Below are 16,573 nucleotides of genomic sequence, written 5' to 3'. Positions count from 1 at the left end.
AAATTGTAAAATATTATAAATGTAACTAAGCAGAAAGTGAATTGTACCAGAAATATACAAATTCATGTTGTCAACGGGTATTGAGTGTTTACATCGCTCTTTATATTTATATTTCTGGCAACTCCAATATTCAACATACATCAACCCCTTAGGCTTTCAGGAAACATATAATATATACCATCAACAAAAAAATTTCCATCAAGTTGCATGATGGATTTTACACTAAAATAAGTAAATATATGTATAAGAATTCTCATATTCGCGAGGGTATACAATTTTTTTTCTATTTCAATTTTTGTTTTTCATAAATTTCTTACATTCCGTTTTTTTCTTGTTTTTAAATTTAAATTGCATACTATTTTTTTATTGCGAGGCAATAGACATAAAGAGATGAAAATTAAAAGAAAAAAAATTTTTTTTTATGATAATAAATAAAGAGTATAAGTATTTTTGCATAAGTTGGGGTAGTCACGCATGTTTTACATACTCATATGATGTATATGATGATGTCTGTATTTCCAGCCAGACATGTTCCCTAACTTTGAAATAAAAAAAAAAAGAAAAATTTTTTCTCTTTATCTTTCTCATTTAGTTTCATCGAGCGACTTGTGTAGACACTCTGTTCTCGCGGTTCCGACTGTCGGTTCTCTTTCCACCCTTTCGCTTCTCTCAGTTGTACTAAGGCTGCTTGCATTTTTACTGAGGAACGTGGCATGGACAATGGTGACGAGACACCCTGCCAGACAGTCAACTATTCGCTCATTTCTTTTTTATTTTTTCTTTCATTGCATGCTCCTACTCTTTAGCAAGTTTTTTTTTTATCTTTTTTTTATTTTTTTTTTATACTTCTTAAGAGGTGCCTTATCCCTACTGCGTTTCATCACAGTCTGTCTATGTGCTTTTATCTGTTCTTTTTTTTTTTTTTTTTTTCCAAGCCAACCGGGCAAACTACTTTCTCTTCGTCAGCGGATCTAAGCACATTCTAAAGTACTCCAACCATTCACACCTCTTTTTCGGTGTCTGGCTCTTCACCCGGAAGCTCCTCTAGTTTCTTTTGTCTGTACAAAACTTTTCCCGCTCATTAAAGATGACTTTTCTTTGTTAAACTAACAAAGTTTAGATGAATGAAATAAAAAATAAAAACTACATCTAAAAATTATTAGATATATGTTAGTCTACAATTAAAATATTTATATTTACAGTGAAATATTTAATTTACAAAAATTAGATTATTATATTTTAACCTCGTTTTGTATTTAATATAATAAACCAGAGATTTAAAAAAGATTAATTTCAGATTAAAAGTTGTAAATTGCCTTGTAAAAATATTTTTATTTATTCTGACAGCTGTCGAGAAAAATGAACGATATAATAATGGCTTCTATCATCGGCTGTCATGTTGTGTGAAAAAATAAAAATAAAAAAAAACCACAACGAAGAGAATGCAAGTGGAATAAAAAAAAAAAAAGTAAAAAACCCGGCACCCTGCTTTATAATTCTTTCCTTGTTACGTTGTTCTCACTTTTCTATCCTTTTTTTAATGTACTCATTATCCTTCGTATTTGCTTTTTTTCACACTCTAAATGTACCCCCTGCCCCGGAATAGCCCTTAGCTTATGCCATATATACCCGATGTAATGAAAGCCGCTATTTTCAACCCTTCTTTGCACCCAGATTTTAAGCTCATCGTTGAAACACAAAATAATCTTTAATTGCAGCTGTTCGAAGCTTTTTTTATTTTTTAGCCATATGTCTAATATTTTTTATGTAATAAGTTTACGTTACATATATCTTGCAATTTAAAATGAGCACTAGAAATATATTTTCATCGAATCATCGTGTTTATATTTAACATTTGAATAATAATGAAAAGAAAAATTCAATAACAAGAAGAAAAGAAAATGAAACATTCGATCATCATGCTGCACTTAGTGCAAAATAGATGTAAATTATTTCAGCATCAATATGTCAAAAGATAAAATGTTTTTCAAGAAAAGATTGATTTAAAATTTCAGAATAATAGATATTCAGCAAATAGATAGAAGATATAAACTTAAAAATCACAAAAGACCATTAAAAAAAATCAATTAAAATGATAAAATCAATCAAAAAAAGAAGTCGACATGAAAATTCTTTTTAATGATAGTTTTCAAATAGAATAATCAACGATAATTATAGATTAAAATTAGTTTTGCAATATAATCACTATTAATATCCAAATGAATGAAATCCAGAATTATTGAATTAATATTCACATCAATCTCTATACCAACATAATAATTTGATTTTATTTTTCATTTATATTAACAAGTAATGATAAGATAAAATTCATAGCTATCTGATGATCAATCATACGAAAAAATAATGCTGAATAATAATCTAAATAAAATCATAAATCAAAAAGTATATAACCTCAATGTTTTATGCATCTACATATATGTATATAGTAACCTTAAGTACTCTATTATACAAAACCAGTTGATACTATAAACAAAGAAGTATCCAAGTTTTTCAACTTTATTCACATTTTCTTGAAATTCTTTTTTTTTTTTTTTTTTTTTAAATAAAAAAGAGTAAAAACAAAATTTAAAGATGACAAAAACAACAAAAAAAAAAAAAAAAGAAATAAAATTAAAAAAAAATACAAGAGCTAGATCCAACACAGACACTTTTGCTCGAACATAAAATTTTATAGCAATTGCAAAACGAAAAAACTTTTTTATTAAAACAAATCATTGAACATCCTTATTCTATAATTTTCTTTTAAAACTTATGGAAATTTTATTTTTCCCAACGTAGTTTTTTCAATTTTTTTCTTTTTCCTTCTTTCAAACAGTTGTTGGTTTATCAGAGTATACCAAACAGCTACTATCATTTCATTTTTGGGAAAATAAATGTTGATACTACCAGCACCTAATAGAACTGATGAGAATTGTGTACTATATAGTCAAATTTTCCCGAATTCATCATAAATTTATGCTGAGCTTCAATAGGAACATAGAGTGTGCTCAGCCGACTGTGCCAACACGCGATAATCGGATTCACAGTTGCCAATATCAAAACGCCTGTGTATCTTCGATATCGACGTCCAGTTTAACCACCCATAATTTTGAAAATAGATATAAATAAACGATATGTATATAGAGCATAATCCACACTCACCATTTTCTTTGGGTTTAATAAACGTAATAGGATCATTATAAAATTATAATTTCATTAAATAATACGCATTATTATTAATGAAACAAAATTTCAAAAAACAAAAAACTAAAAGCGAAAACGACCATATAAAAAAATAGTAATTATATCAAAATAAAATACATAAAAAATAACAAATAAAAAACCACAATATAATGAAATATAAAACCTCTTTTTTTTTTTAATGGATTATATTGAAAAAAATTAAAAAAATATAAATTCTGATTGAATAAAAGTGTATTGATAAATTGTGTATTGAACAATTTACAATACATATAATAAAATAAAGCTTGGGGAAATGAAAAAAAAAAAAAAAAGCAAAAATTCCATTGCTGCTGACAATATTGGATGGAATGTATATAACCCGAAGGTGTAACATAAAATCACCTTTGTAAATAGTTGTATATTGGTATGAATCTAAATGTGTTGATCCCATTTTTGACATGATACACAGGATAGTAGAAAAAATAGTATCTTATATACCGTTGTATTCGTAGAACTGAAAACACTATACAAGGCTTTTACAATGAAACTCACAAATAGTACGTAATAGAAGAAAAAAAAAAACATAAATACAACAAAAAAAGTTAGGATCCAAAAGAAAGTCAGCTTATGGATTTGCCTTTCTATATTTCTCTTGTTTTTTCACTCTATTTTTCGTAAAAGAATTTTCTTTTTTTTTTTTTTTCATCCCTTTCTTTATTATTATATAATTTTTTTTTTTTCCTAACTTTTTCACAACACTAACCCTTCGTACAAAATACGCCAGAAACGGAGTGGGTGTCACGACAGTTAGGTCGTATACGTGACCCAAGAGTTCGCTGAAACAACCTTCTTTCTACGGGGAATTACATCCAACCCCAAAAAAAAAAAAATAAATAAAAATCGAAAAATTGTAGAAGAGCAAACAAAAAAAAAAAAACAACAACAACATGGTGGCAACGAATAAAAGTATGATGACTCACACAAATATCACCATCACATGAGATGTGAAAAGAAAATTCTCTGTTAAGCTTTTGCTTGCACACAGAAAAACTATTGTCCAATAAAATTTTATCCCTAGTATTACACGTGCATGTAAACAATTGAGTAAAATGAGTGAAGTAGTTTTAACAAAAATTCTTTTTTTAATTATTTTACAATTGTAATAATGTTTATACTGTAATTTTAAAAATAAATACACGTATATTAACTAGTGATCCAAATAAAAAAATTCAATACAATTTTATTTGTATTATTTTTATAATCCATTTGATAAGCTTGACATAAAAAAAAAAAAGCTTGGTATATCAAAATAATCATCAGTAACCAAAGTGGAAATTTAAATTATTATTTATATAAATTCATGGAAACTCGGTATATAAAAATATAAATTTATCTGTTCAAATCAACTTCAAAATATAGTTTTACAATCAAATAAATCGTGTATCGATTTTTATAATAAAATACAATATTTTATAAAATTGACATTATAATCTAAAATATATATTCCAAGGATTACGTAAATAAAATACGCTTGAATATGGTTAAGGCTTTGGTTTACTAACCAAAAATAAAAAGATAAATATGTTCATTTTTTTTTTTTTTTTTTTCAAATAAAAAATATAAGGCGAGTGAATATATGTAACACAAAACTATAGTAGATACAAGTATTGGATTTTGTATTGGAATTAAGGTTTTGATAGATGGCGATCCCGATTTAAAACGCATATGCATGCATATATATGTATAACAAGACAACATACACGAGCACGGAAATTGACGGGGAATAGTAGTGAGAAAAAAAATAAAAAAGAGCAGAGGGTAGGAGAAAAATAAAAATATACAACTAGCCAGACTTTGTGAACGATTTACCGTCGAGTGGTCGTCGGTCTTCGCTCTCTTTTACCCTTTGACTTATGGCACCCCTGACGTGACTTTTAACGCCCGTGGATAAAGATTGCTAAAAAAAACACAGTCGGGGTCAGATATATGTATATATTGGCTGTTCAATACATAGATATATAACAGGCACTATTCAACGAGGGTTGCATATGAAGTAGATTGTGCGACTAGTGTTCTAAGTACTTGAAAATAAGAAAAAAAAAAAAATCCAATATTCAAAGATATTAAAAATACGAACGATAAAAATGGATGAAAAAAAAAAAAAAAATTGGGTCACAGTTCAGTACTTATCGCCTGGCATATATACCACTCAAACAAACATCGGGAAATGACAAGGGTTTCATTGTGTATCAGTGAAAATAAAATTTAAAAAAAAAAAAAAATATGTATATTTGGCAATACAATCACAAAAATCTGGACAACCAACAATTAACGAGATTGTCACACGCTGTGTTATTTTTTTGTGTTTGTATTTCTATTTATTTATTTGACTATTTTTTTAAACCCTTTTCTTGTTTTATTTTGTATCAATGACAGCAATTTATTTCACTGAAATGTGACATTAATTGCAGCATTGAACTCTGGTGATTTTATATCAAACTGTATTGAGTATAGAAAAGAAAAATGAAAGAAAAAAAAAAAATATCATTCATCGACAAAACAGTAAATGACATTGTTCATTAATTGAAAATACATAAAATAACATATAAAGTTTTAAATGAATTAGACATGTATGTATACGAGACAATAAATGAAAGTTAATAAATGCGACAATAATAATAAACTATACATGTATATGGAAAAATAATAAAAATAAGCAAATAATATTTTCCAATATTACAAATGTAATTGTAATTAACAGGGTTGAGTGTTATTAACTCATTGTTTTGTAAAGTGTGGGCCAATCAATGCATGTAACTATAAAATATTAAATTTTCCATATTTCTTTGTTGTTTATTATTGAATAGAGCCAGTAGCAATAGGGGGTTTTATGTTCATCGCCGCGGGATAAATTTTAGTATGAAAAAAAAAATATAAAAATAATAAACAATATAGCCTAGCTGGTAGTGGAGACAAAATATTTTATAATATCAATCATAGCTTGCAATAAACTGGTACAGTCTGAATTGTGAAGTGGTTTGGGGTTGCTAAGATACAGCGCAACCAGTTAATGGTTGCTATTACATATCTAAAGTCAGCCAAGCTAGACCACCACCACAGACAATGCGACAGTATAAGAGCGAGAGAAAGACATAAACCTTCATGAGAGTTGGGTCGATGTCGTCGCAACGTGTGCTGCTTCTACTGCTGCTGCACCAGCTGTGACTTATGACATATCACGGGGGTGAGCCACCATGTCGTTCACATCTATGTACTCACACATACATTTACAAAACATATTACATACGTTTTCAACTGAAGCTAGACATATATAAGCTATATCAAAACTTGGCAGTGTATCTATATACATTTGTATACATCAAGCAAAAAAGTTATATATGCTCTAGTTCAATAATCGAAACTCTCTATTTCGATAAATCTGTTATATTGTATGACATACAATTGACATACCTGCCTTTTATCATGATGACATGTAACTCAAATTTAACTCAGTAATTTCCGTTTCATGCAACAATAAATATTAAGCTTTTATATATTATATTTTTAGTTTAATATTTTTTGAAAAACATTGATTTACTGAAGCAAATTAAATTTACTTTTTTTCGTTCAGCAAACATTGAGCCAGTATAGACTTCAAATACAATGGGCAGAGGATGAGAAAAAATGTTTTAAAAAAAAAGATATCCATTATGATATCAAAAAGTAAACTAGAAAGAAGATTGAGGCTGTATGGTTGAACCATTCATTTTCACGTCTCTGTACGACTTGAAAATTAATTACCACGTTGTCAGATACAGACTGTGCCATACAGCTTTTACCAACTAATATTATTTTCAGGCTCAATTTGAAGGTAGATGAGAGAGCGACCACTTCATTATTTTTCAGTGAGCCTGAATCAAGTAAAAAAAAAATTTATACTTTTCTCATTATCAATTGTATTTACTTATATTTTTTTCTATTATTCAATTGCATTGTTTTATTTTTTAATAATAATAATGTGTATTATATTCATGAATTTAATGATGAGCTTTTAAATGTAAAACAACTGTTTGCATATCTTGAAATCTTGTTGATTCAAGAATACAGACTGGCCACAAGTGCAAAATTATAAAAGGCAATGTTTGTTTTTCAACATTGATTTTTATTTCCATACTTAACAGTATATTTTAGTTGTCAGTATTGGACCCTCACTTACAGACTACTTAAAACTCTAGTAAACGCTTTGGACGATTGAAGTTCTTGGCTGATTAAATAGACAGAAATTCTCTGGGGTGCCTGCTTTTCAACCAACCAAGGCAACATATATATTTTTCTTTATCTAACAACCAATTCAGTCATCTTCTTATTCTCTCTGACCAACTAATTCTATCTCACATGCGCGCATCCCTTAACTTTACCAGGTGCTGTTTTCATTGAAAACACCCTCCAACTGTATTTAGTAGAGATTACGTCTTTGAGTACTGGGGATTGTCAGCTTCGTGTTTATTAGCAGGATTCAAAAACTTGTTTTTACATGAAACAAAGTTGTTCATTATCATAAAAATAAACTACATACACTTGCTTGCTTAGTTTCTTTTTTTTTATTATTTTATTTTATGTTTGTTAGAAAGAAAAAAAATAAATAAAAAGTAAAAAAATGTGAGGTACACAAGCATTGCTGCTGGCACAGTCATATTTTTTATGCTCTTGACCCTCTTCACGAAATCGTCTAAAGTAATATCACGAATAACGAGCGGTCATGTCGTCAGGTAACATGCTTTTCGTTCGCCAAGAAAAAAATTGGACAGCCAATATACGATCAAATGAAATTTTCTGACGTGAGGTCAATGGTACAATGATTTAGAACCCTTAAAATTCAACATGTACTAACTTCAAGTTGATTGTTGATTCAACATCTATAATCTAGTAAAATTCGATTACTAATTTTAACTGTTTGATAAATTTTTTTTATTTTTTCTTTTTAATGAACAAGATCGAAAAGAATAAAATTTGCAATTATCCAGATCTCAATTAACAGATGCTCTTGTCGTTTATGTGAATTTTACGTTTCAATACTATTTTCATTTATTTTCGTTGAACAATTTTCCATTTCTTTATCGATTTAACACTAACTATATATATACACACTTCTAATTCTCATTCGACGATTTTAAAACGACAATGAGAAATCGATTCTACATTTGTAATCGACTGAACACTAGTCCCATTCAAACCTGCCAAATGCCTTGAAAATAACCAAAAAAAAATAACGCTAAAAAAAAAGCCACAAAATGAAACTAAAATAGTGGAAAATGAAAATAAAATAAAAAGATTTGAAACAAAAATAACCCAAAAACAAAAAAAAAAAAAAACAGAAACATTTTGTCGCCTGTAAATATATATCTGTATACACAGATCACTAGTCAGCAGATGGCTTCGTGCATACGGGTTTTTTTTCCATCGACGCTTTTTTGTATATCTCATCCCCAACGAAAATTTTTAATAGTCAGTGAAAACGATCGAGACAGAACAGCAAAAAAAAAAACCAGTGACAATTAAAATCCCATTAATTATTGCACTCAAAAGGTACTCAACGTTTACCCCATTCGCCATACCAATATTCATACAAACATAAACGAAAAAAAAGCATTTAAATAATTTAGAAAAAAAAATGGTAAATGAATAAAATAATATGAGGGATCGGAGGATAATTTAAACCGCATACAGACAGAGCAACAAAAAAAAAAAACGTGAAAAGTAGATAGACAAATATGAAAAAAAAATAAAAGAAAAATTCTTTTTATATTCAGTCTAACTGTTTTGTAATTATAATTAAATAATAATTACTTAAAAGAGAATAATAATACTCGATCATGATACAGACCTTATAAACTTACTAAAAAATTAAATATCTAAATATTCAAATTCCGTGAAAGTAAAACAAATATAGCTTTTGTATAATTTATTAATTATGTAAACGTAAAATTTTATATTGAAATAAAAATTAACAAGAGAAACTGACCTTTGATCTAAAATCACTGTTAAACTGAAGGATAATCCTTTTGATGAATATGATAAATGTTTTTCTCTAATTAATCCACACCAAATATAAACACACACCTGTATTAACGCACACACACACTTGACACAAATACTAATAAGTCAAGCAATGGAATTTGGTAAACTGCTGGTAAGGTTATATAAGGTTTTCAATTGTACACAAAGCGTGTTTTACTGCCATCTGGTATATGTGCAACTTAATTATGCAATGTTTGTCGACCACCACGCGGTACACTGTGGCATAGATAATTAATTATGTAACCTAATCAAACTCGTAGATATTGGCGAGCAAGTACAGCTAACGGGACACAACATAGATTTTGAGAGTTTGAGTTGGGTCTTGATGAGTACACATATATATATATATTTATGTATATATTTGTTTGGACAATATTATACAGTTACAAACAAACAAAAGCTGATAAAGCTATACACAATAACTTGATTGCAAAACACTTCACGTGACTTGCATATGATTATACAAAAAGTAATTGTAATAATAAAAAATTTTATTATTGCAGCTTTTTTGAACTTTTAATAATTTCTAATAAAATTTATATAATATTAAATTTATAACCAATGTATGATATGAATTAAGATTAGAATCTTTGTAATTACTCAGCACGTGTCATGAGACAGATATGAACTAGCAATTTTGTATTATTCTTGATGAGTGGTGTTGATTATGTCCAGTACTTGACTGGTGTGCCATAATCCATTCTGGCAATCTGACAATCTATGGGGGTTGCAAGTGTCTTCTTAGAATCACATATCAATTTGAGGGTAAAACTTGCTTTATGGTCAATAACAGAAGACCATCATCATCTGGATGTTCATTCATGAGCATATACAATTTTGTTATATAGGGGCAGAATAAAAATTGAGATCGAATTTGACATTTGGTAAACACTGAATAAGTAATATATATGTATTATATTAATTCAAATAACACCCATATGATATAAGTAATACCTCATTTTTATTTCCTTATCTAAAATTTCATTTATTATATTTTTTATATATAACACAAATTCAACGCTTTAACATATATATTTATTTTATTTTTTATAATAAAATAAAACTCACTATATTTTTATTTTTTTATTTTTTTTTTTTTAATCTCTGCAGTTTTTTAGGTAGTAAATTTTTTTTATTTATTTAAAAATAAATTTTTAGCACGTCAATCATGTACACGAAGAATTGTGATTATTGGCTCGAAGCCCAATGATTATTTGGAAAAAAAAAAAAAAGAAAAATAAAAAATTTCAGTAGTATGCAAAGATCGATGCAAACCAATTGTACTCGCAAGGCGCGAATCAACCCGGTGACTGAATTGGTAGTCGACAGGATGGGTGAGCAAATGCTCTGGTGTGTGTCGGTGGTGGATGGTTTTTTCAACGTAGTGGGGATAGTTACAGGGATGCTAGACGACGGAATACACCCCATGGTGCATGCGCCTGCGTCAGAGTAGCAGTGAAGAGCTTTTCCTGGAGTTTTCTCTTTCTCTTAAAATTTTTTTCCCTGTTTTATATATACACTAACTTCTTTTTTTTTTTTTTTTTGCATTCCATTTTATATATATTCTTTTTGTATCTATTTTTTTTTTCGTTCAATTTTCTATTTTCAATCATATATAAACATTTTGACGGGCCTTACTTCTTGGCGCTCTTTGAAACACATGATCGTTTATATTAGCGACTGCAGTGGTTAATATACTTGCCAGTCTTTTTTTTCATCATATCCTAGTTTTGTTAGAGTTGGAAGACTTTATTTATTTTTTTTTTTATGTATTTTGTACTATAATTAATTCTAGGTGCTGCTTGGAGTATGCCCGAGATGTAATTATAATAAACGAAGCTCATTTAACTCAAGTCTAATTGTATCAGATTTTTTTATTTTTTATTTCACTTTTTATCATTATTATTATTTAATTTTTTTTATTTTGTGCTTTTAGGCAAAGAGAGTTTATATGCAAACGAGAAAATTAATTCTACGTTGTGATTAAATTAGTTGGTTTTTTTTTTTTAGTTATGTATACCACAGTATATATTCAAATAGAATTTAAAGAATGTGAAAAAAATTAAATAAATCAAAAATAATCAAAAAAAATTTAAATGTACGTAAATTAATAGAATTTTTTTTCGAGAAAGCAAAGATTTTTTATCAAATTGTTAAATAGTCAATTGTATTTATTTATTTATTTTTTTGTGACTAGAGAGTCTTTATCTCGTCTCGTTTAAACTTTACTTTACTTTTTTTTTCTACACTTCAAGCCATTCTCGTTGGTCTTTGTTAAGCTTGCAATGTTATGTCCTCCTAGTTTTCTTTGACACCAATCGTCCGTAAATCCCAGTAGGTACAGTATAAAGTAAAATTGTCTATCAGGTTTTTTATCAAACAAAAAATCTCAACTTAAAATTTATTTTTGAAAACATAAAACTTATAAAATGATTAAAGACATTTAATTATACAAAAATTCATTGAATTAAAATTGAAAAAAAAATTTCTACAAGTGTATGTCAGTTTGAGCTTTTGTCATTCAATCGTTTAAGAAGTAATTTTTATCTATACATTTCTTTCATTGCTTTTTTTATTGCAAATCTCACATTTATTTTATTTTTTTTTCATTTTTATCAAACTATCACTGATGGGGCTTTGTAAAAAATGCAGATGAGACAATAAGGAGATGAATGCCCACCGTTCACTCTTTCACTCGGTACGCTGATTAGGTAAATAATCTGGTAAATTCAGATTCACCATGTCATTCGTCACCACGAAGCTAGATTTTCCCGGGACAATGGTACAGAAAAGTGGAAAAATAGCGTCATGATGTGCGCACGCCCACCGATTTACTTAAGATACCGTCTGTCAAAAGTAAAAAGAAAAAAAAAAAGAAAAGGGGAAGAAAAGAGCTAAACTTTATCATCGGTCGTGAACAATTTGTCTCAGATATATAGACTAAGTAAAATCGAAATAAATAGAGCGAAAAATTCAACGCCAGTGATTTTATATATATTTTTATATATATAAATAACAGGGTACACAGTGTATATCGCGATCTTTGATTTGCTTTTCGATCAGTTTTAAATGAAATCGTTCGATAAAATTGTTGCTTAAGTTAAAAGAGGACGGAGGTATATTATATAAACTACTCAACACCTAAAGCCTTTTCCATCAGTAAATTTATATCTGATTTCATTTTGGACAGTCAATTGGATAGAGTAAAAACGAGCGAAGGACTGACTAAAGAAGAAAATAATTTAAAAATACATAATAAAAGCAAAAATAAATAAATAAATAAATAAAGTGTAGCTGAAGACGTCGTAAACGTAATTAGTCGATAGGACAGCGTGAACTCGAGTTTTGATCTTGAGAAAAAAAGGAGACAAAAAAGACGTGTACAGATATAAAATGAAAAAGTCGAACCATTGAAAAACTAGAAGGTTGTATTCGTACTTTTCGCTATTACTATTTTTTTTTTTTTTTTATATATTTTAATTGTTTTTTTTTTAACTTGTCTTTTAGTTTTGGTATTTGTTTTTTTTTTTCATTCATACCTACATACACTGTCACACCGCCCGTTTTCCACACGAGATAGTGTTGATATTTATGGCGTTGAGGAACCACAGAAACCCAGCCAAAAAGGGGAATGAGCTGCTACTGACCGTCGGGTAAAAACTAACAGGAAAATACATGAACCCTTTCTTTAACCGACAACCACTGTATATACTGTGCTACTGTACTTGGTTCATTTTTTTATTACATTTTTATTATATTAAATTATTTTATTTCTTTTTATTTTTTTACAAATGCTCTAACAGTAAAATCCAGCTCAAGTTTTAGTCTGACTAAAGCTTGGCTATACTACTTGATCTTTTTTTTTTAATATTATTATTATTTTAATTTTTTTTTATGACTATATTTTATAAAAAAAAAAAAAATCTAAAATCAGATTCAAATCATTCAAGCTTAACAATGACCAATATTAATTACATTTTAAACTCAAGCTTTGATATTGTTAATATTTTTAAAACAAAAATATAAAATTGCATCAATGAAGTATTGACTAAAAGTTTAAAAAAAAAAAAAACCGATATTTCCAACTCGGTTCATTCAATCCATTTGGAAATAAATTCAGAATATTAAAATACTTAAAATATTTTTTTATGTGAAAAATGTATTCAATGATTTATGCAATTAAATTGAGTAATTAAAGCTGATAAATTGCCAAATGAATATTAATCGTATTTTTTATTTTTATTATTGTTATTAATATTTTATCAATATATATTTTTTTTGCGTCAAGAATAATCATAATATGCCCTAGAATATAGTTTATATTGGAATCCCTCCAAGGTATTTCACAAATTTAAATGGCATTTGTAAACGACTTTCTACTGGTCGCATCTTTCGTTTCGTCTACGGCTTGGCACTTGTTTTGCATATCTCTAATTGCTGACTTCATTATAAAAAAAAAACTAAAGAATTTCTTAATGAATTGGTACATTATGAAATGACATTTGTTGTTGTCAGTTTATTTTATATTTTCTGTTTGTTAAAATTAAACATGAGATATATGTACAAGTAAAATATCAAGAAAATATTATTAACTCATACTTGTTTGTCTTATAATAATAATTATTATTATTTTTTACTTTATTTAATTAATAATGTGCGACTTTTTATTCAATGGCTGAGTGATGTTACCGCGGTCAATGAGCATATATGAGACAGTTCTTTGCATATGAACGCATGCCATAGCCACTGGACCCTCAACAAACTTTAGACTTTAGCTATCCGCCAGCAAAAGCACTCGAGACGGCTGTTACACTGTTGACTCAAGTCTCTACCAGAATTAACAAAAGTCCCCTTCTTATTTTTTAATTTACTTTTTTTTTTTTTTCTTTTTAAAACTAAAAAAAGACTATTATGATTTTTGTTTTTGAGTATATATACTCTTGAAACAAATAGTAAATATGAAAAAATATTTAAGTTAGTTTTAATAACCGTTCGAGGTTTTAATGTAAAAGAATGCATTTGTGGTTATGAATTTAAAGTTTATTTATGTACTAAAATAGATATATACGAATCGATATCCGATTGGCAGACCCAAGAGAATATCTATCAGGGATGCAACTGCGGATGGCCTCGTATCGATTACCGCATTCTATACGTAAATCGAATTTTCGAAATGCGCGAACGGTTTCGAATATCTATGAACGTTTTATAAACGATACCAAACTTTTGCTGTTCATTCAATTCTTCCGTCAGTTAAATTTTGTTTATTTTATTTTATTTTCAAAATAAAAGAAATATTATTTGAAAAAACATCATGTGATTTAGATTTATTAAAATAATACAAAAAACTGATTGCAAATTTAAATTGAAAAAAAATATATAGTTAAATAATTTTCTACTATTTTTTCATGTATTATAAAGTTTATATTATATGATTGATTTATACATATAGCTTTAAGAAATATTCTTTATGTTGAGAATATTTTTCAAAATTTTAAAATAAAATATTTTACATGTATGTCGGCTGATGTATATATAAGGAATAAAAAAAAGTAGAAGTAAATGGGCTGTCAGGTTGTACCAATGTAGCCTTCGGGACCTGTCAAATCTACCAAAATGACAACATACCAGCTTTTCTATGGCCTTTCGTATTGTACTGTCTCAGTTATCCCTTAGGACAAGCGATAAAAACCAAAACTAGTCAACATCCGACAACAAACATTTTCTATCTTTTTTTTTTTCTCTTTCTTGTTTTTATTTCTTCTATTTTTTTACACTTAAAACATACATAAATAAATACGTTAAATAAATAAATTGTTATTTTATTTTTCTCAATCGTAAACATAATACTGTGTAAATCATTGTGTATTATTTGGAAAATCAATTTAAAAAATAAACAATATAACTAAAAATGTTTACTTCAAAAGATAACATTGATAATACAAATAAATAAAATTTCAACAAATTGAATTTATCGAAATTCGATATTACTTTTCTTTTTTTTCTACTTTTTTGATAATAATGAAAGACTAAAAAGAATAACAATTTTATTCAATAAATTATTGCAAGTTTATTTGTTAAGTACAAACCGCGATTGATGGTTTTATAAAACGATTGAATTTTATTAGTAACCGATAAGTACAAATTCCAACTGTGGCTAGTCTTTGATGTGGAAACAAAACTGCGTAAAGTTGTGTTGGCTGATTTGAACTTAATCTCTCTGTTCTCACTTGAATCAATAAACTCAAATAAATCCAATGTTTGGATGTAAAAGTGATTATCTTCTTAACTATATATTGAACTAACATGTACAATAAATTGCCTCACGTTTGTTTAAAAAATCACGGGAGTTCCCTAACTTCATAAAAACTAACTTGAGTAATAAAAACAATTGAAAATAAAATATATATATACCTATGCATGAAATAAAAAATTAAGTGTAAAGTTGATGTATAATATCTAATCAATATTCTAAATGTGATTAATCAATTTATCACGCTTCACATTTATGTACTTTTGAATCACCTGTTTTCAAAAGATAGCCCTTTTCATGAGCCTAATGCAATTCTCTATATAGTACAACATAATGGAGAGAAAAGCTAGCTGTTAAAATTCTAGCAAACATTTTCTTTATATATATATTTATATAGTATATACCAAGGAATACATTATCGCTGATAAAAGGGAATGCCTGTCTTACTCTTCATCCAAGTAACACGAACCCATCATAAACATAATGGGTTTCATGTATCGAAGTGCCGGATAATTTGACACTTTCACGTTTGACATGAATATAAATTCAATCCCTATCTCAATATAAAATTTCATTATATTTATTTATCATTTATCGACATATAATTTAATCATTTTATCACTTTAAATTGATATCTAAAAAAAATATCTATATATATGTTTAGTAAATAGTCAAAATGAATTGTTATTAGTTGCCATGAATAAGCGTTTCATTTGATTTAATTTACGTTTGAGTGAATTTATTTAGAATTTATTTCAATATACATAAACATTAAATGTGTTAATGTTATTTAAATTCATTGATGTAAATAATTAATATTACAGTAGTTATTGATTTAATCACCGACATAAAATAGTTTGAAATTTTAATTGAATTATTTTTTTTTTTTGAAGAATAAATGCAATTTAAAATGAATAGTTTTTTATTTTTATGAATTGACTGTGAGCTATATAGTACTTATGAAATAATAGGTAAATTAATTAATTTATTATTTGTGTATAAATATATATTATGTAAACATATATTTACGTTAAAAGTAGATTCAGATGACAGGGAATG

The 16,573-nt window shown here is 27.5% G+C and overlaps 1 protein-coding gene across 2 annotated transcripts in view; it reads right to left on the bottom strand.

Annotated features, from left to right (window-relative positions):
- LOC122857999 (semaphorin-2A) overlaps positions 1-16,573 on the bottom strand; it is a 180,856-nt gene that overhangs the window by 152,933 nt on the left and 11,350 nt on the right. The window contains exon 1 of one of the 2 annotated variants that reach the window (XM_044160603.1): positions 9,206-10,573. The exons of the other annotated variant lie outside the window; for it this stretch is intronic. The gene's annotated coding sequence lies outside the window, so the exon portion shown is untranslated. Of the gene's footprint in view, positions 1-9,205; positions 10,574-16,573 lie in introns of those variants that run through there. 2 annotated transcript variants of the gene reach the window in all.

The sequence above is a fragment of the Aphidius gifuensis genome, linkage group LG1 (genome assembly GCF_014905175.1).
Source record: "Aphidius gifuensis isolate YNYX2018 linkage group LG1, ASM1490517v1, whole genome shotgun sequence".
NCBI lineage: Eukaryota > Metazoa > Arthropoda > Insecta > Hymenoptera > Braconidae > Aphidius > Aphidius gifuensis.
This window is presented reverse-complemented; position numbering and strand designations above follow the sequence as displayed.